Genomic DNA, 23284 nt, shown 5'->3' on the forward strand with positions numbered 1-23284 from the left:
TTGCTTTGAGGTCAATAAGCAAAACCAGAATTATTCTGTACATTAGGCGCACCGGATTATAAGGCGCACTGTGGAGTTTTGAGGGAAAAAAAGGATTCTAAGTGCGCCTTATAGTCCGGAAAATACGGTAATTCTGTAATGCCCCGCAGCGTAGAAGTAGAGAGGCAGTCGGAGATGCACTCTGATCCCAAATTTCCGGCACACTCTTTCTGATTGTATTCAAGTCAATGTGTTAATTTCCACCGCTGTTCCGCAGTCCAGTGCTAAATAGACGCAGAGTTTCTATTTTTTTCCGGAAATCGCAACAAATCAGCTAAAATCTGCTAGTGTTGGACATAAGTCATGCACAAACACAAAATATAGAATCCGGTTTACAAAATAAAATACCCGGTCTTCAAGGCGGAGCGTATTTTACACTCTGAAAGGTCCAAATGGCTGGTGATGGATCATAATCTAGATAAAAGCCAAAAACCCTATTAAAAATGTTTTTCCGTACAAATCTTGGAGACGTTCCAAGCTGCATGCTAAAATCTTTTTAAGGTTTTTACATATGTTTTAAAAAGCTAATTTCAAGCCTTTCGTGCATGTAAACATACTGAGTGTGTGTATGTGGGGCAGTCATAAGTAAAAGTTAAAGTACCAATGATTGTCACGCACACACTAGGTGTGGCGAAATTATTCTGTGCATTTCACCCATTACCCTTGATCACCCCCTGGGAGGTGAGGGGAGCAGTGAGCAGTAGCGGTGGCCACGCCCGAGAATAATTTTTGGTGATTTAACCCCCTATTCCAACCCTTAATGCCAAGTGCCAAGCAGGGAGGTAATGGGTCCCATTTTTATAGTCTTTGGTATGACTCAGCCGGGGTTTGAACTCACAACCTACCGATCTCAGGGCGGACACTCTAACCAATGATTGGTTTTGGGTGCAGTGGGGGCTCTTGAGGAGTCTAAAAATAATAAATGATATCAATAAATGAGTAAAATTAAAGCCCAAAATGTGGCAACAAACAAAATCTTGTTTTTTGGGTCTCACACTCAAGAAGCGTATGTCTCTGCTCTGTCCCTCGTCTCTCTAGTCACACCCACACACATTGGATCCTCCTTCCCTTTTCCTTATATCTTCCTTGTGCTCATGCAATCACCAGTCAGGATTTAGCCTGCATACATTCATGGCCTCACAGACAGTCATAAACTGTTTCAAAAATGCATAATCTCCCTACTACGGTGTTAATAAAATCTCCAAGCTCTGCAAAGGGAGCCACAACAAGGAGGAGCCACTTGTTGCCGACCCCTGTACTAGAAGGTAAACAAGCTTTAAAAACATGTTGTATCAATAGATCACTAATTGAAAAATAAATAGCAGTTTATAGTATATATACAGTATATTCAGCACAAAGCCTGTATTTAACAGGGTGTGTGAGGGTATGGGAATTCATGGGAAACAGGCTTGAAAAAGTCTTAGTTAACCCAAGTTTCTGCAAACAAAAGATGCTTTGTGTATGAGAGTTGTATGTGAAGTGAAAAGGTTTCAGGTGGTGAATGTAAAATAAGCCTCAGTCTTTTTTTTTTTTTTTTTGCAACGGTGTCTTTCACTCGCTTGCTTCACAAAAAGCATAGAGGCCATTAACGGGGAATGGAGACCATTCAGGAGGTGTATATAATGGTCAAAAAGCTGCGATAATCTGCTGTTGGGATTGGTGGCAGACTATTGAAATGTGAGCTGGGAGACTACGTCTGCCGGTGTGCTTGCTATTCACACGCTGCGGCTTTCACTTCAATCCCATTAAATAAGACAGAGGCAATTAAAGTAATGAGACCTCAGCAAGAGCAGGGCACTACAAAGACCTCAGCTATGACCAAAGTGAAAAAAAACGACTTTGGTGAGGCCATAGTACAATATATATGCGTCATTTTAATTCATTGTCATTTGTGGAAGATTATTATAAAATATATCAATATTTTTAAAAAAATGCTTTATACCTAATAAACACTTGGTCATCTCTGCAGTGAGGTACTAATTAAACAATGTTTATTAAGGTGGTTTTAGTTTGCAGTGGTTTAGAACTAGTACATTACATGTAATGCAGGGGTGTCCAAAGTGTGGCCCGGGGGCCATTTGCGGCCCGCAGCTAATTGTTTACCGGCCCGCCACACATTCTGGAAATGCTATTGCAAAAATAAAAAAATAAACATTACAAAAAGTGGAATGAAGTGAAATCTAACTAGAAAAAGTTGCAATGTTGACACAAAGCTGCCATGCAGGCTGTTTTTTTTCTTTTGTCTATCTTTATTTTTCTTTTTTTGCCATTGCTTTAAAAAAAAAAAAAAATCAATGTTATAATGAATTATTGACCTATTCAAGGCTCCAATTATTTCAAATATTTCACTTTAAAATGTTTTATGTGGAAAATATTGCATATATTGTGTGGTTGACATACAAAAAAAATTTTTTATTTGACAAAAAGAGCATAAAACAAACAAAATAATAGTTCAAACGTAAAATTGACAGATATATCTGAAGTTGATCTTGTAACTTAAGTGTTGAAAGTAAAAAAAAAACTAATACAAATGTATCACTTTGAGTGGGGCACCTTTTGTATCCTAAATATATTTAATGGGATTTTATTTATCTTTTCACTGTGATTACTCAAAAATAACAATGAATTAATATCAATGGTGTCTTGCATTATTGATGTTTTTAAGGCTCTAATTACTTCACATCAAACATTGCTTTCTGAATGTTTTGGGCAGTGGGGGAAATACTGCATATTTCAGTTTTATTATAAAAAACAAAGTTGTCTTGACAGAAAAGGCATAAAACCTTTTTGGTTTTTTAAATTTTATATCAACCTTAAATTGATATACTGTAGAGATTTACTGTAAGCGTTAAATTAAAAAAATAAAATAATAATTTTACTTGTTTAACATTTTAATGACTTAGACCCTTTATGGTCCCCGGGAGCCCTAAAGGTAAAAAAAACCCAAAATCCATATATTTTGTTATGATTTGAAAATGAAAACTATCAAAATGGCCCCCGCAGGCTTTCATTTTTCCGTGTGCGGCCCTCAGTGGAAAAAGTTTGGACACCCCTGATGTAATGGGTTTCTAATGTTACCGGGTATGCTATTATCTTTGTAAAAGGTGCCATTTTTGACACAGCTCTTGTATTAGATCTCGTTAGACTCTGTGAGTGTACATAATGTTATGACCTATGAGTAGAGGTGGGTAGAGAAGCCCCAAAAAACATAACCGTTACTTTAGAAATGTTATATACAAAACCAGAAAACCAGTGAAGTTGGCACGTTGTGTAATTCGTAAATAAAAACAAGAATACAATGATTTGCAAATCCTTTTCAACTTAGCTCTTCAGGTGGAATTATTTCCCATTCTTGCTTGATGTACATCTTAAGTTGTTCAACAGTCCGGGGGTCTCCGTTGTGGTATTTTAGGCTTCATAATGCGCCACACATTTTCAATGAGAGACAGGTCTGGACTACAGGCAGACCAGTTTAGTACCCGCACTCTTTCACTATTTTTCTTCTTCACAAAAATACTAAAGTAAAAGTAAAAATGATGTTGCATTAAAATAGCTCTGAGAAGTACAATTCATTGAAAAAGTTACTTCGTTACTACCCACCTCTGTCTGTTGTCTCGTACAAATATGAGCAAAGGTTAACTAAATAGGAGGCTGCAAGGGTAATCTTCTATTGAGTGCAAATCCTTGGTGGGCTCCAGTAGAATGAGAAGTGTTTACTGGAAGGTTCCTGCTGGGAACATTCATGCATTAAAACATGTCTGGCTTCAGGACCTGCACAACCATCGCAGCAGGGCCCCACAGGTCCTGTGTGGTTGTTGTGCATGTACACAAAACAAGCGGATGTTTCAGTGGTTGTACTCTATCTGCAGCAGTGGTGGGCCAAGCGTTTCCCACCTAGGCCTCCAGTGATGTCCGACTTCAATGATTACCTCTCAAAATACCATAATTGATGTCACCACATGACCATTGCTGGATAAATACTATACAGAAACACATTTACGCACTACTGAGCATTGAATCACATCAACAGTGTACAAAACGGGTTATTTTCTGCATCAGCAATTAAAACATATCTTATGTGGCACTGTCAAAATTAAGATAGCAAAAAACATATTAAACGTGAAAAAATAAAGAAATTAAATATTTGAACTCACAATTTGTAGCACCCATTCGACGCCGTATAAGCCAGTGGTGCCCCTCGTAGTCGGTTGATTCGAGTGGAAATGGCGGGCATTTCCCCATTTCATCGCCGACATCGTCTCACAAGATGTAGTTTCTCTTTAAATATCCTTCTGGAAAATGGCTTTGCAAATATATATCTGCCACCTAATCAACGTTTTGTTCTCCTTCTTTGTGGGTCAACACTTCCCAATGTCAAGACTTGGTCCTTGGGGTTTGTTTTCCCGGAAGGCAACGGAAAGTTGGCGCGGGCAAGGCGTGAATGTGAGTACATTTTTTAATTAATCCATCAAAAAAGGAACAATCAAAAAGCGCTCACAGCGGAGATACAAAACGTGGCTAATGAAAACAAAAGACTTGCACAAAGGCAAAAAGACTATGAACATGAAACAAAAACTTACTTGGCAAGGAACTGTGAACATGGCATGAAGAAGAGTGATGATAAAGTGTGATGTCGCCAGGCAGACTAACTGAAAACAATGGGCTTAAATAATACAGACATGATTGACAACAGGTGTGTGAGTCCGAACGTGAAAACAGGTGCAACTAATCGGTCGTCATGGTGACAAAACAAGAGTGCACAAAGAGTCCAAAAACAAAAGCGAACATAACTAAAACAAAACATGATCACACAGACATGACACCCACTTCCTGCTAAATTGTAACTTGTGATTGGATACTCACTTTGGAATGACAAGTGAGTATCCAATCAGTCTCGTTAACGTCAGGCTACCTAGATAGGCTACTGTCAACAACTTGTGATCTGATTGGCTATATCGCAACTCTCTCTAAACTGTATGTGTTCTTCAAATTCATCCGCTAACGGACCCAGGTGTGGCTATGTGGATCTGCATAGCACCGCCGCGGCTCAAACCAGTGAGTATCCAATCACAAGACGCGTAAATGTTACGTTCAACGTGAGGCCATCTAGAACAGTGTTTTTCAACCACTGTGCCGCAGAACACTAGTGTGCCGTGAGATACAGTCTGGTGTGCCGTGGGAGATTATGTAATTTCACCTATTTGGGTTAAACATATTTTTTGCAAACCAGTAATTATAGTCTGCAAATTATGTGTTGTTGTTGAGTGTCTGTGCTGTCTATAGCTGGGCAGAGTAACCGTGTAATACTCTTCCATATCAGTAGGTGGCAGCCGGTAGCTAATTGCTTTGTAGATGTCAGAAACAGCGGGAGGCATTGTGCAGGTAAAAAGGTATCAACAACAATAAACAAAAGGTGAGTGCCCCTAAGAAAAGGCATTGAAGCTTAAGGAAGGCTATGCAGAACGAAACTAAAACTGAACTGGCTACAAACTAAACAAAAACAGAATGCTGGACGACAGCAAAGACTTACTGTGGAGCAAAGACGGCGTCCACAATGTACATCCGAACATGACATGACAATCGACAATGTCCACACAAAGAAGGATAAAAACAACTGAAATATTCTTGATTGCTAAAACAAAGTAGATGCGGGAAATATCGCTCAAAGGAAAACACCAGAATAGGAGCGCAAGACAAGAACTAAAACACTACACACAGGAAGACAGCAAAAAACTCAGGTGATGTGACAGGTGGTGACAGTAGACCTACTTTGAGACAAGAGCTATAGTGATGCATGCTTGGTTATGGTTTAAAGTCATATCCAACAATTGCGACAAGGACTTTTTACTGTCAACTGAGTTTCGTTTTTGTATGATTTCTGCTGGTGGTGTGCCTCCGGATTTTTTCAACGCAAAAAAAGTGCCTTGGCTCAAAAAAGGTTGAAAAACACTGATCTAGAAGGCTTTACTGACAACAACTAGTGATCTGATTGGCTATCGCAATTATCTATCAACTGTATGTGTCCGTTGACTTACAGTGCACAGACGCCTTGATTGTTGATTCTGAAGGCCCCGGGCAGATTTGGTACAGCATGGCAACATAAGTTAGCTGAATTCTGATTGGATAAAAACACTGGAAGGAGCATAATATGACATGAAGAGAATATGAATACTTTTAGCTATTTATGGAAAGTAAATTAAAAATTACTTTTATCTTATTTATGATCATGATTTCCGGTTATGTTAGGCCAGACAGCACACCATTGGTCTGCAGGGACACAGAATGTCGTCGAAAGTTAATGCACTCGCACTGTTACCACCTGGTGCTGATTGCTTCACTGAGTACACGGAAATCCCTTTGGGTTTATCTTTCACTTTGATGCGTCTTTTCCTTTCCATATTTTACTATCCGCCTTGTCTTTCCCCAGTTTGTTCTGACTCAGCGTTATCAGGTGAGTTGGTTAGCAGCTCCGCGTCGCGCTGTGATTTTGATAAGGGAGGTCGTGTTACCAGGACAGGGTAGGAGCAGCACCACCGAGTGACCCTGCGATTGCTGCCTGCTGTCCGTCAGGCCTGATCGGACCTGACGGCCCCCCGTGGGGCCCCTGGGAAGCGTCTGAGCTATGGGCCACTATTGAGGGTCGAGTAATAACTGATAACACGTGAGAAAGGAGATAAGAAGTTAATTGGCGTTGCAGATCGGGACGTAATAACAGCCCGGCTGATCTCATTAAACAAATTGTGGATTTAAAATTGCTTCAATACGTTATGAAGACTTTTTAACAAAATCATTTTCTATTCTTTTCTGAGATGCAAGAGAAGCGATTCAACCCCATACTGTATTACTTTATTCTGCTAACTGGCCACATTTGGTACATTTGAAGAACTTGTTGAGAAAGCGTTTCATTGTACAAAACCAGTGAAGTTGGCACGTTGTGTAAATCGTAAATAAAAACAGAATACAATGATTTGCAAATCCTTTTCAACTTATATTCAATTGAATATACAGCAAAGACAAGATATTTAATGTTCCAACTGAGAAACTTGTTTTTTTTGGCAAATATTCAATAATTTAGAATTTAATGGCAGTAACACATTGCAAAAAAGTTGGCACAGGGGCATTTTTACCACTGTGTTACATGGCCTTTCCTTTTAACAACACTCAGTAAACGTTTGGGAACTGAGGAGACCAATTTTTGAAGCTTTTCAGGTGGAATTCTTTCCCATTCTTGCTTGATGTACAGCTTAAGTTGTTCAACAGTCCGGGGTCTCCGTTGTGGTATTGTACGCTTCATAATGCGCCACACATTTTCAATGGGAGACAGGTCTTTACTACAGGCAGGCCAGTCTAGTACCTGCACTCTTTTACTATGAAGCCACGCTGTTGTAGCACATGGATTGACATTGTCTTGCTGAAATAAGCAGGGGCGTCCATGATAACGTTGCTTGGATGGCAACATATGTTGCTCCAAAACCTGTATGTACCTTTCAGCATTATTGGCGCCTTCACAGATGTGTAAGTTACCCATGTCTTGGGCACTGATACACCCCCATACCATCACAGATGCTGGCTTTTCAACTTTGCACCTCTAACAATCCGAATGGTTCTATTCCTCTTTGTTCCGGAGGACACGACGTCCACAGTTTCCAAAAACAATTTGAAATGTGGACTCGTTAGACCACAGAACACTTTTCGACTTTGCATCAGTCCATCTTAGATGAGCTCAGGCTCAGCGATGCTGGCGACGTTTCTGGTTGAGCCCGTGTGGTGATATCCTCTACACACTCAGAGATCAAAGGTCACGAGCATTCAATGTTGGTTTTCAGCCTTGCTGCTTACGTGCAGTGATTTCTCCACATTCTCTGAACCTTTTGATGGTATTACGGACCGTAGATGGGGAAATCCCTAAATTTCTTACAATAACTGGTTGAGAAATGTTGTTCTCAAACAATTTGCTCACACATTTGTTCACAAAGTGGTGACCCTCGCCCTATCTGTGTTTGTGAATGACTGAGAATTTCATGGAAGCTGCTTTTATACCCAATCATGGCACCCACCTGTTCCCAATTAGCCTGGTCACCTGGGGGATGTTCCAAATAAGTGTTTGATGAGCATTCCTCAACTTTCTCAGTCTTTTTTGCCACTTGTGCCAGCTTTTTTTAAACATGTTGCAGGCATCAAATTCTGAATGAGCTAATATTTGCGAAAAATAAAGTTTTCCAGTTTGAACGATAAGTGTCTTGTCTTTGCAGTCTATTCAATTGAATATAGGTTGAAAAAGATTTACAAATCATTGTATTCTGTGTTTATTTATGATTTACACAACGAGCCAACTTCACTGTCCTCTCCACAAGTAAAACAGTAACATAAGTGTCTATCAAGAATAAATGCACAGGAAACATATAGTAGTGTAAGTATCAAAACACATACATACAAAGGAAGAGTATTATAACATACAGCACAACTTAAAACAAGTACAAAATAACATTGTTAATGAAGACAGTGGGTCTGCTGGTGGAAAGACCCCACTGCCTATTGTGCCGGAACCATTTTATTTTACCGGAATCCTTTTATTTTGACTTTATAGGCGCAGTGGTTAGTGCTCTTGCCTCACAGCGAGAAATTAGCTGTGAGGCAATCAGGACCCTCCTGTCCCCGGTTGCCAATCAGGATGCTTATCTATGTCAGCCCTGTTCCTTTGGACAGTAGAGACATTTATGAGTATTTCCTAGCTGCATAAGTTCTCCGAGCAGCACTTACTCTCATTAAATATTTTTACCTGCTCTACACCTGAGGTCACACTTCAAGTTTTGCTTGCGCCAACCTGATTAAATGAATTCGATTGATTTGTTTTGGTGTGTGCTGGCATCTCCTTCAAATAGCGTACGTTTTTTTCCACTTTTTGCAACATACATTTTCTTGTGTCTGGATCATTCAAGCGTACTATCGCAGAAAGCATCTTTAGCCTGACAATATATGTTCTGTCTATAGATCCCACTTCTGTAGCCCAGAAAAGGTGGTGCAGATTATAGGTGTTTGCTACATGTTCCACAACATAAATAAATAACTGTCTCCATTACGGGTGGGAATTGAAAACCGGTTATTGTTGAGAATCGGCTCCCAGGGTTTCGATTCCTGGGAATCGTTTGACAGTTTTGTTGAAAATTCCCTTATCGATGCCTGTAGGCACGCATGACGACACCACACCGGGCGCCTAACCCACTGTTGTGTTTGTATAATCACTCAACAAAATTGAGTCAAAAAGTTGGGATTTTTTTCTAAGTGTCCAAAAATTGGGATTTTTTTCTAAGTGTCCAAAAATTGGGATTTTTTTCTAAGTGTCCAAAAATTGGGATTTTTTTCGGGCAAAAAATTGGGATTTTTTTCCGGCAAAAAATTGGGATTTTTCTGTCAAAAAATCTGGATTTTTTTTCTGGCAAAAAATTTGGATATTTTTCTGGAAAAAAATCCGGATTTTTTTCCAAGTGTCAAAAAGTCTGGATTTTTTCCAGGTGTCAAAAAATCGGGATTTTTTCCAAGTGTCAAAAAATCGGGATTTTTTTTCTCAGTGTCAAAAAATCAGGATTTTTTTCCAAGTGTCAAAAAATCTTGATTTTTTTCCAAGTAACAAAAAATCCAGATTTTTTTCTCAATGTCAAAAAATTGGGAATTCTTTTCTAAGTGTCAAAAAATTTGGATTTTTCTGTCCAAAAATCTGGATTTTTTTGTAAATGTCAAAAAATTAGGATTTTTTCCTGTCAAAAAAAATCTGGATTTTTTACAAATGTCAAAAAGTCTGGATTTTTTTATTAGTGTCAAAAAGTCAGAATTCTTCCTCAGTATCAAAAAATTGGGATTTTTTCTGTCAAAACGTCACGGGGTTTTCTAAATGTCAAAAAGTTGGGAATTTTACTGTCAAAAAGTCGGGATTTTTTTCTCAGTGTCAAAAAATCTGGATTTTTTCTCAGTGTCAAAAAATTGGGATTTTTTTTCCAAGTGTCAAAAAGTTGGGATTTTCTGTCAAAAAGTCGGAGGGTTTTCTAAATGTCAAAAAGTCTGGATTTTTTGTAAGTGTCAAAAAAACTGGATTTTTTCTAAGTGTGAAAAAATCAGGATTTATTTCTTAGTGTCTAGTGATAGTGTTTTTGTTTTTCCTTTTTATCAAAGAGAAAGTCGGTGCCCTTGTTATGTTTGTTTGATATACAGTACTCTATGGTTCTTTATATTGTGCTCAAAGTGTACAAACTTTTACCAAAATATGGACTTTTGTCAGGGCTGGAACCGATTATTCATGTTTACGTTGTTTCTTATGGGGACATTTGCTTCGATAAACAGTACAATCCTAACTATTTACGAACACTGTTCAAGAACCAGATAAGCTCGTAAATTGAGGTTCTACTGTAGTACGTAGATGGACATTATTTTTAAGTTTTGTTTTCTCTTACATACTGTTTCAAAATAAGCATATATAAATTATACAAATATACATTCCGATTAAATCTGAAGGCTACCTCTGGAAAAGATTAGAGCTCTTCTCTTCTTCAGGGTGCACGTACGGGGCTCGAGACTGACAGATTAGGTGTCCCCCCCTACATATTTTATTTCCAAGGTCTGAACTTTATCCGCTTGTCTGTCTATGTCTGCCATAGGGCTCTTGTATGATATGAAAATTATACTCCCTACGGGTAAATTGTTCATATTTGCACAGCTGGAGCGGCTGTGTGGACAGGCTTAGAAGTATTTGGACAACTAAACAATGTTAATTTGAAACCTATTAACATTCTACTTCGGTTCAGGTCGAGGAAGACATTTTCAACGCTTAACAAGCCCAGCGAGGTGCATTTGTTTTCTGTCGAAGTCGCTCGCCTTGCATTTTCATCCATGAAATCCTAATTGCCATGCATGCATTTTACACCCGTGCATGGAAATGTGAGTGAAAAAACAATGACGGACCTCCACTTTGTGCTCCCCTCTTCAAATATTTGCTCACGTGTCAACTTTGAGTAGTTGAGTGTTCGTGCTCTTTGCTGTCTTTTATTGTTTTGGCAGATGTAATTATTTTTTTCTTTAATCAAATCTGTCTGGGGCTTAACGGTTGGATCCTGATGGATTAGCCTGGTTTCCTTTTACCCTCTCCAAAAAGACATACTCTCTGCACCATGCTCTTGCACCTTTTACTTGTAAATACAGCCTGGGGTCATTTCACTCTGTCAGGTTTAAGCCACACTCTAAAACACCATTCACACCCTAGCACCAACTCCTATTTCTTATTTATTAATCATAAATTTGCATTACTTATTGGAAGAGCTTGATCCCTTTACCCTTCATTCAATTCAAAACTCATCTCAAGGGCCATTCAGTCTTCTTCAACCGTCATCTATCACTTTTGCCCTAATTTGTTTACAGTTTTTTACAGTTTTAAAAAGGGGGAAAAAAACAAATAAAAAAAAAATCATATTTTTTTTAGTTTTATTCATTTTTTATAATTGTTATTATTTTTTGTATTGTTCCCACACTACCATTGCTTTTTTGTGTCACTTTTGATAGGGTTTTGTCACGGTTTACTTGCATTTTTTTGTGATTTTTTTACATTTTTTTATTTAAATTACATTTTTTTTGCATCTGATCAAGCCACGAAAATGTGACTCTCTTTTTCTTTTTTTAAGTGTGAACGGTGGCCAGGTCCCCGGGAGGTGATCTAGTGATCACTTCCTGAGGATCCTTGATGCCAAGGAATATTCATCCATCTTGCTATGGTCTGGATCGTCTGCTGATCCTGAGTCAGTGCAGGATGGATGGATATCTACAATATCTGGGTACTTTTTCTAATAATGTCTGTACTGTAAACCTTGAGTTGTTAAAGCCCAAGTGCACCTCTCTCCTCAAGCGTGCATGTGAGTGTGGATGTGTGCATGTTAGAAGGGTCTGAGTGAGCAAAATATGATTGTCAAATGTGATTTTAACTGTAAAATTCAATAAAATATATTTGCAAGAAAAAAAATACACACTAAAAGCTGTCATGCCTGTGTGATCATGTTTTGTTTTGGTTATGTTCGGTTTGGTTTTTGGACTCGTTGTGCACTCTTGTTTGTTTTGTCACCATAGCGACCATTAGTTTCACCCGTTTCACGTTTTGCACTCGCGCACCTGTTGTCAACCATGTCTGTATTATTTAAGCCCATAGTTGCCAGGAAGTCAGCCTGGCGACATTAACTCTGTTTGACTTCTGCTACCCGTGTTACCTGTGCTACCATAGTTCCATGCCAAGTGAGTTTTGTCTATATTCTTGTCACAGTAAGTGTTTATTTGTTTCATGTTCATAGTTTTTTGCCTAAGTGCTAGTTTTTGTTTTCTTAGCCAGGTTTGTACTTCCGCCTTGTGCGCGCCTTTAGTTTGTTCTTTTTGTTATAGTAAAATTAAATGATGTTTTCACCTTCACGCCACGTCCGCTCCAATTCTTGCATCTCGGGAAAACAAAACCCTCACAGTCCACGCTGTGACAAAAGCAAAAAAAATAAAATAACTTATTACCCTCAAAAACAGTTTTTTCAATGATATTTCTCTCCGGATTTCCTGTGCTTACACAACTCTATCCATATCCTCTTGTTTATGTCTTTGCTTATTTTTGACGAGTCCTCCCGTTGTGGTTGGAATGTAATTATCAATCAATTAATGCTACACCTAATCTCTTTGTAAATCAGAGTTTTTATTTGTGCTCTCTAAATAAATCCTACTAAACTACATCCAATGGCTTTTTTTTCTCTCTCTGTGTTTGTGTGTCAAGAGATGCCCGCACTGCGTTTGTGTGTTCGGACTGAGGTCAGGCACATTTCACTGTATCCTCAGGGAAATAACTAACTCTATAGGGCTGTTAAGCATATCTGCTGTTTCTCACCTAAAAAGTGAATGTTTTGCTTTTCTAGGTGAAACGCTTGACTCTTGATGATTATTAGATTGCCCACAAAACTGGGAGGAGGAGATGCAAATATGTGAATTATATTTGTGAGTGTGTGAATTATATTTATATAGCGCTTTTCTCTAGTGACTCAAAGTGCTTTTACATAGTTAAACCCAATATCTAAGTTACATTTAAACCAGTGTGGGTGGCACTGGGAGCAGGTGCTCCGGGTACTAAATATAATCGTTTAGTACCCGCAAGGTGATTGATCAACCTTCCGACTGTTTGAGGACGTTGTTTTTGCGTCTATATTTAGCATGTTTGGAAGGTACATGCTAGTGTTGTCCCAATACCAATATTTTGGTACCGGTACCAAAATGTATGTCAATGCTTTTCGGTACTTTTCGATTTTTTTTTTATAATTAAAGGGGACCACAAAAATTGCATAATTGGCTTTATTGTCACAAAAAATCTTAGGGTACATTAAACATATGTTTCTTATTGCAAGTTTGTCCTTAAATAAAATAGTGAACATATGTTCACTATTTTATTTAAGTTATTTATTTTATATATATACACACTACTGTTCAAAAGTTTGGGGTCACCCAAACAATTTTGTGGAATAGCCTTCATTTCTAAGAACAAGAATAGACTGTCGAGTTTCAGATGAAAGTTCTCTTTTTCCGGCCATTTTGAGCGTTAATTGACCCCACAAATGTGATGCTCCAGAAACTCAATCTGCTCAAAGGAAGGTCAGTTTTGTAGCTTCTGTAACGAGCTAAACTGTTTTCATATGTGTGAACATGATTGCACAAGGGTTTTCTAATCATCAATTAGCCTTCTGAGCCAATGAGCAAACATATTGTACCATTAGAACACTGGAGTGATAGTTGCTGGAAATGGCCCTCTATACACCTATGTAGATATTGCACCAAAAACCAGACATTTGCAGCTAGAATAGTCATTTACCACATTAGCAATGTATAGAGTGTATTTCTTTAAAGTTAAGACTAGTTTAAAGTTATCTTCATTGAAAAGTACAGTGCTTTTCCTTCAAAAATAAGGACATTTCAATGTGACCCCAAACTTTTGAACGGTAGTGTATATATATATATATATATATATATATATATATATATATATATATATATATATATATATATATATATATATATATATATATATATATATTTATTTATTTAACTTATTTAAAAGACAACTTGTCTTTTAGTAGTAAGTAAGCAAACAAAGTCTCCTAATTTAGCTGCTGACATATGCAGTAACATATTGTGTCATTTTCCATTCTATTATTTTGTCAACATTATTAAGGACAAGTGGTAGAAAATTAATTATTAATCTACTTGTTCATTTACTGTTAAAGGCCTACTAAAACCCACTACTACCGACCACGCAGTCTGATAGTTTATATATCAATGATGAAATCTTAACATTATAACACATGCCAATACGGCCGGGTTAACTAATAAAGTGACATTTTAAATTTGCCGCTAAACTTCCGGTTCGAAACGCCTCTGAGGATGACGTATGCGCGTGACGTGGCCCGGCGAACACGGGTATGCCTTCCACATTGAAGCCAATACGAAAAAGCTCTGTTTTCATTTCATAATTCCACAGTATTCTGGACATCTGTGTTCGTGAATCTGTTGCAATCATGTTCATTGCATTATGGAGAAGGAAGCTGAGCAAGCAAAGAAGAAAGTTGTCGGTGCGAAATGGACGTATTTTTCGAACGTAGTCAGCAACAACAGTACACAGCCGGCGCTTCTTTGTTTACATTCCCGAAAGATGCAGTCAAGATGGAAGAACTCGGATAACAGAGACTCTAACCAGGAGGACTTTTGACTTCGATACACAGACGCCTGTAGAGAACTGGGACAACACAGACTCTTACCAGGATTACTTTGATTTGGATGACAAAGACGCAGACGTGCTACTGTGAGTATGCAGCTTTGGCTTCTAAACATTTGATCGCTTGACCGTATGTGCGCAACTTTTTTTTGCGTATGTACGTAACTTTTTTAAAATATATAAGCTTTATGAACCTTGGGTTAGGTGAACGGTCTTTTGGGCTGAGTGATTGTGTGTGTTGATCAGGTGTTTGAATTGTATTGGCGTGTTCTATGGAGCTAGGAGCTAGCAGAGGAGCTAGGATCTAGCGTAACAAACACGCAGGTGTTTTTATGCAGGATTAATTTGTGGCATATTAAATATAAGCCTGGTTGTGTTGTGGCTAATAGAGTATATATATGTCTTGTGTTTATTTACTGTTGTAGTCATTCCCAGCTGAATATCAGGTCACCCCCGGCTCTCACAGCATCTTCCCTATCTGAATAGCTTCAACTCCCCACTAGTCCTTCACTTGCACTTTACTCATCCACAAATCTTTCATCGTCGCTCAAATTAATGGGGAAATTGTCGCTTTCTCGGTCCGAATCTCTCTCACTTCATGCGGCCATCATTGTAAACAATAGGGAACTTTGCGTATATGTTCAACTGACTACGTCACGCTACTTCCGGTAGGGGCAAGCCTTTTTTTTATCAGATACCAAAAGTTGCAATCTTTATCGTCGTTGTTCTATACTAAATCCTTTCATCAAAAATATGGCAATATCGCGAAATGATCAAGTATGACACATAGAATAGATCTGCTATCCCCGTTTAAATAAAAAAAATTCATTTCAGTAGGCCTTTAATATCTGCTTACTTCCTCTTTTAACATGTTCTATCTACACTTCTGTTAAAATGTCATAATCACTTATTCTTCTGTTGTTTGGATGCTTTACATTAGTTTTGGATGATACCACACATTTGGGTATCAATGCGATACCAAGTCGTTACAGGATCATACATTGGTCATATTCAAAGTCGATTTAAAGTGAAGTAATTAAATGTACTTTTACATTAAATAAATAATGACAAATTTAATAACACATTTAAATGATGACGATGTTTGTGTGTTCACTTTTAGTGCTTGGGTTGAAAATGTGGTGACATAAGTGTTGTATGTTTTTTTTCCCCTCCTCTGGTTTTTGTTAGCACCTCTGCCTAGTGGCACTTTGATGTGAATGTTGCTGCTATCTTGCGCTAACCCGTACCGTCATTCGATCATTTTTACAACGGCGCTTTCCTCAGGCACTGTCCAATGTCAGGAGCGTCACACTGTAGAGTGACAGTGATTATGTTTGTGTGTTTCAGCTCTTTGCTTGGTGACAACATGGTTTAGTGGTATTACCGTCTAAAAGTTCAGGCGACACTCGATTGCTTTGATGTTTTCTATACCGATCTCGGCCTTTTATTATTCTGACATGCGGTGCAGCAGATCAGGTCATTGGATCATTCTCCGCAGACTGACCCTGACACTGGAAGAGCAGGTTTAAATGAGAAAAAAATCAAGTTTTTTTTGTTATTTTTGGATGGAGTCCAGAGGTGATGACATTTGCGATTACGGTAATTCTTCATAAGTCAAAATTATAATCATCTGGAGGAAAACCAGAAGAGCTGCTTTAATCAGAAACTGATACTGCAGCAATGACCATGCAGTCGTACCTCACCTTGCGAGCACATTGCGTTCACGACCGAGCTCGCAACTCAAAACACTTGCATCTCAAATAAAACCTGCCCATTGAAATGACAAAACCCAAAACCAGTGAAGTTGGCACGTTGTGTAAATCGTAAATAAAAACAGAATACATTGATTTGCAAATCCTTTTCAACTTATATTCAATTGGATAGACTGCAAAGACAAGATACTTAACATTTCAACTGGAAAAGTTTGATATTTTTTGCAAATATTAGCTCATTTGGAATTTGATGCCTGCGACATGTTTCAAAAAAGCTGGCACAAGTGGCAAAAAAGACTGAGAAAGTTGAGGAATGGTCATCAAACACTTATTGGGAAAATCCCACAGGTGAACAGGCTAATTGGGAACAGGTGGGTGCCATGATTGGGTATTAAAGCAGCTTCCATGAAATGCTCAGTCATTCACAAACAAGGATGGGGCGAGTGTCACCACTTTGTGAACAAATGCGTGAGCAAATTGTCTAACAGTTTAAGAACAACATTTCTAAACGAGCTATTGCAAGGAATTTAGGGATTTCACCATCTACGGTCTGTAATATCATCAAAAGATTCAGAGAATCTGGAGAAATCACTGCACATAAGTGATGATATTACGGACCTTCGATCCTTAATGCGGCACTGCATCAAAAAGCGACATCAGTGTGTAAAGGATATCACCACTTCAGAAAACCACTGTTAGTAACTATAGTTCGTCGCTACATCTGTAAGTGCAAGTTAAAACTCTACTATGCAAAGCGAAAGCCATTTATCAACAACACCCAGAAACGCCGCCGGCTTCGCTGGGCCCGAGCTCATCTAAGATGGACTGATGCAAAGTGGAAAAAGTGTTCTGCGGTCTGACGAGTCCACATTTCAAATTGTTTTCGGAAACTGTGGACTTCGTGTCCTCCAGACCAAAGAGGAAAAGAACCATCCGGATTGTTATAGGCGCAAAGTTCAAAAGCCAGCATCTGTGATGGTATGGGGGTGTATTAGTGCCCAAGGCATGGGTAACTTACACATATGTGAAGGCACCATTAATGCTGAAAGGTACATACAGATTTTGGAGCAACATATGTTACCAACCAAGCAACGTTACCATGGACGCCCCTGCTTATTTCAGCATGACAATGCCAAGCCACGTGTTACAACAGCGTGGCTTCATAGTAAAAGAGTGCGGGTACTAGACTGGCCTGCCTGTAGTCCAGACCTGTCTCCCATTGAAAATGTGTGACGTAATATGAAGCCTAAAATATCACAACTGAGACCCCGGACTGTTGAACAACTTAAGCTGTACATCAAGCAAGAATGAGAAAGAATTCCACCTGAAAAGCTTCAAAAATTGGAAGGAAAGGCCATGTAACACAGTGTGCCAACGTTTTTGCAATGTGTTGCTGCCATTAAATTCTAAGTTAATGATTATTTGCACAAAAAAAATAAGTTTCTCAGTTCGAACATTAAATATCTTGTCTTTGCCGTCTACTCAATTGGATATAAGTTGAAAAGGATCTGCAAATCATTGTATTCTGTTTTTATTTACAAATTACACAACGTGCCAATTTCACTGGTTTGGGTTTTGTACAATGTGTTTTTATTTTGTCTGTATTAAATAAGTCCCAGCCGTCTCTTCACTTCAGCTGATCCCAATATTTTCTTAAGATCATGGACATCATTTGGGAGGTCAGGGGAAACATCTCTCCTAAAGCACATTTTTTTTCACCTGCACTTTTTACCGCCCAAAAATAATGTCACGATATTGAATGGAGACAAGTGAAACACTAGCGACAGGTGGAAAATGGCCACTCAGGCTAAATATTGTCCCATCAGACCGTGCACAAGCTCATTGATTGGCTTTCTGGGGCTGCATTCTTGTCAACGTGACATGATTGACAGCATATAACAGCAAATAATCAAGTGGTTTAAATCGACTTATTGATGAGCCTCAGCTGAGTTTGGAGTCCCTGTACACTTGGCAGGTACAGCGGGTTGCCAAGTCAATTAGAGCAGAGATCTCCCACCCTCCTTATGGTGAGTTCCAGCTCCTCCCGTCTGATCGGAGGCTTAGGGTCCCAAGATGCATAACGTCTTAGTACAGGAACAGCTTTGCTCCAGCCGCAGTTATTCTTTTAAACACAAACTATATCTATATTGCACATATGTATTTATTTATATATTTGTATCTACTTATTAATTCATGGTAGTTTTATCCTACTATCTTTTACTAAATTTTACTCTGCCTCTTTTTATTGTTCATGTAACTTTTTCTTTTCCTGGTCCTGGTCCCAGGCAGCCTGTTGAGTACTTTGTCATGTTTGTCATGTTTTGTGGTAATGCCTTTGTTTGTTCTAGAACAGGGGTGTCCAAACTTTTTCCACTGAGGGCCGCACACTGAAAAATCTAAGCGAGCGGGGGCCATTTTGATATTTTTTATTTTAAAAACCAATATATATATACAAAATATACATTTAGGCCTCCACTCAGGCTTGATCCCGGGGACCCCAAAGGGTTTTGGTCAAAAAAATATAAAAAATGTGTCATTATTTAGTATTATCTTTATTATTATTCAATGTTTAAATCTCTAGATCAACATAAGTTCTATTTGTCAGTATAACGTTTTTAAAGATTTAAGTTGCATGCTCTTTTTGTCAAAGAAAACATTGTTTTTTATGGAAAAAACACAAAATATGCAAGATTTTCCCCCAATAACATTTTTAAGTGGAATATTTGAGATTATATAATTGGGGCCTTAAAATTTTCAATATTTCATAACAACATTGATTCATTATTATTTTTTGAGCAATGACACACAAAAAAAATCCCACTAAAATTATTGGTGATCCAAAAGGGTCCTACTCATTAAAATGTTAAAAAATAAATTATACATTTTTTTTACTGTTTACTTTTAACACAATAATCTCGAGATCAACTTCAGATCCATCTGTCAATTATAAGTTTTATTGTTTGTTTTTTGTTTGTTCGTTTTAGGCCCTTCTTTAAAAAAAAAAACAGCTCAGTTTTTTATATGGCAAACACAAAATATGTAACATTTTCCCTAAAGAATATCTCAAAGTGGAGTATTTATTGTGACGTAATTGGAGCCTTGAATTGGTCAATAATTCATAATGACATTGATTTTGATTCATTATTATTTTTTGGCAGCTTTGTGTTATTAGAGTAAACATTGCACAATTTTCTTGTTACATTTCACCTGTTTGCTCTTTTATACCACTTTTTATGTTTTAAATTTTTTTGAATCGTATTTTTAGAATGTGCCGTGGGGCCATTAAAAAATGACCTGCGGGCCGCAAATGGCCCCCGGGACGCACTTTGGACACCCCTGTTCTAGAATATATGCATATGGATATGTCATTCTCTTGTATTTCACACTCCAAAACAAATCAATCTTCGGGTACAAATAAAGTCACCTGACTTGACTTGACTTGAGTTAATGCAGCAGCTGACCAATCAGCGGTCAGATGCAAGGTAAAAGCGAGCTGGTCTCCACACGGCAATACGAATCACAAACGAGTAAAGCAAGTAAAACTTTCAAACGGGTGTTCTTGTCTCACATACAGATTGTGAATAATAGGCAAAATTACACAAAAGTGTGGTTCCCCTTTAAAATGAAACTTCAGCAAAAAAAAAATCATTTGTGTTATCGATTTACGAGTCATGGTTCTTCACAAAATACTGCGTGAATGAACTTCCATTGTAAATGGAAGATGGTTTTACTTTTTATAAATGTGTCTGTGGAGGGAGATGTTGCCAACGCTGCCTGCAGGAGCAAAGGTCACCGCCTCTGTCCATGGTGCGGAGAACAGAGCACCATCAGGCGGGGGCGTGGCAGTGCTGACGGCGAGACACAGCTGGCAGGTGATTAGATTTCACAGGTGGTACGTGTTAATCTAATCATCTGATGTCTTTAACAGTAAGTGGCCCGGGAGCAGGAGGGGAGAGAGGATACGGACGTGACTGAAAAGTCACGTTCTGCTGGAGAAAGACTTTGATGAATATCTGTACATTAAAACTTTGTTCAACTTGGCACGCCTGGCTCCTGTGAAGTATATGTCAGAGGTACCGCTAGGAAGCGACTTCCACAGTGTCCAAGGAAATAGAAAAAAAATGCATGGCTCAATCATTTACTCTTTTCAGACGACTGACCCTTTCTGAAAAAGACTCATGGGATAGAATAGAATAGAATAGAATAGAATAGAATAGAATAGAATAGAATTGAAAGTACTTTATTGATCCCTGGGGGAAATTCAGCACCACAGTTCGCTCACAATAAACAATAAACACTTAGGTATGTTTTACGTGTGAATAATATAAACACAGTCTATTATACAGCATTATTCACATGTGAATAATATAAACACAGTCTATTATACAGCATTATTCACATGTGAATAATACAAATACAGTCTATTATACAGCATTATTCACATGTGAATAATATAAATACAGTCTATTATACAGCATTATTCACATGTGAATAATATAAACACGGTCTATTATACAGCATTATTCACATGTGAATAATATAAATACAGTCTATTATACAGCATTATTCACATGTGAATAATATAAATACAGTCTATTATACAGCATTATTCACATGTGAATAATATATACACAGTCTATTATACAGCATTATTCACATTTAAATATTATAAATACAGTCTATTATACAGCATTATTCACATGTGAATAATATAAACACAGTTTATTAAACAGCATTATTCACATTTAAATATTATAAATACAGTCTATTATACAGCATTATTCACATGTGAATAATATAAACACAGTTTATTATACAGCATTATTCACATTTAAATATTATAAATGCAGTCTATTATACAGCATTATTCACATGTGAATAATATAAACACAGTCTATTATACAGCATTATTCACATGTGAATAATATAAATACAGTCTATTATACAGCATTATTCACATGTGAATAATATAAACACAGTCTATTATACAGCATTATTCACATGTGAATAATATAAATACAGTCTCTTATACAGCATTATTCACATGTGAATAATATACACACAGTCTATTGTACAGCATTATTCACATGTGAATAATATAAACACAGTCTATTATACAGCATTATTCACATGTGAATAATTTAAATACAGTCTCTTATACAGCATTATTCACATGTGAATAATATACACACAGTCTATTGTACAGCATTATTCACATGTGAATAATCTAAATACAGTCTATTATACATTCAAGTACAGTCAAAAAGGAACATATGCATTACATGTTCCAATCTCCTTTAGTTTCTGGGATTGAGATTTCCACAGAGTGCAAAGCACTCCGGTTTATGAAATCCTAGTGACCCTAGCATTAACCTTCACCCATTCATCTTTCATATGTCATCCACTTCACCCCCGACTTCAAGGCGGGCCAATATACTTATTGTTGAAAATCATCGCCCTCGCTGATTAAATTGTGTTGCCGTAGCAACGGCGCATACGTGAGGCTGACCCCTGACAGGAGCACATGGCGCTTGCGTTAAAAACATCCTCGCCCTTACGCATGTCCTGCACTACTAAAGCCGTAAAGGGTTAAAGATCCGCCGTGACCCCGCTGATGAAGCACTTCTGTGTGGTCAAGCGGGGGTCACCAGATCACAGAAGGGAAGAGTGTGAGGTCAGATAGGAGTGACAGAACACCAACATGCAGGCACGGGCATCCATCCAAAGTGGGAGTGTAACGTGTCACTCTGGCGTTAGCAATGCCGCCGTTCGTCTTCTCCCGCCGGTCCTCTTAAAAGTTAAAAGTTAAAGTACCAATGATTGTCACACACACACTAGGTGTGGTGAAATTTGTCCTCTGCATTTGACCCATCCCCTTGCCGCCCCTCACTTGTGTTTTCAAACAGTTCCATTTCAGCGGTTACATCGAGTCAAATATTTGGAAGCAACTTTGCATTTTATTGGGTCTGGTGGAATTGGATTTGAAAAGAAAATGTCTGCCTGCAGAAGAAGATATATGATGTTGTCCTCGTTTCTGTTACTTGGATAATAAAGCGCAATGTTGTTGCACTCCTCCATCTGTTGTCACTCACAGCGTGTTAGCACATTCCAATATGGAAACCGCTATTAGGGAGAACTCTTCCTGTGTGTCCTCCCGAGAGTCCAAAGTGATTTGTGCGCGTGACAGGTGCGCACACAAATATATGCAGGCCGCAGGCATGCCGGAGCTGTTATCACCATGAAATCACGGTCACCATGGAGAAACTTTGCTTCTTTCTCATCAGACCAAAAAAGGTTTGTTAAAAGCCAGAATAAACCATGGCGGCATTTCCGATATGACCGCCCGTCTCTTCCAATAATGCTGTCACAAAACGCTGTTGTGAATGAATCATTTGAAATTCATATATGTGCAATTCAGACTTTGAGCAGGACTACGGACGACTTTCCCATAGAAGAAAATGGCATGTTTAATTATGTTTTAAATCAGGGACGTCAAAGTCAAATACATCAGAGGGCGAAAAAAACTAATTTGCTACAACCCGAGGGCCAGACTGGTTCAATGTTTATTAAACCGTATTAAAATGATTGCACAGAACCTATTGCAGTGTTTTTCTAGTGTGCCGTGAGATACAGTCTGGTGTGCCGTGGGAAATTATGTAATTTCACCTAATTGGGTTAAAACATTTTTTATGCAAACCAGTAATTATAATCCGCAAATGTGCCGTTGTTGAATGTCTGTGCTGTCTAGAGCTCGGCAGAGTAACCG

Source organism: Entelurus aequoreus, linkage group LG09, assembly GCF_033978785.1.
Source record: "Entelurus aequoreus isolate RoL-2023_Sb linkage group LG09, RoL_Eaeq_v1.1, whole genome shotgun sequence".
Classification (NCBI taxonomy): Eukaryota; Metazoa; Chordata; class Actinopteri; order Syngnathiformes; family Syngnathidae; genus Entelurus; species Entelurus aequoreus.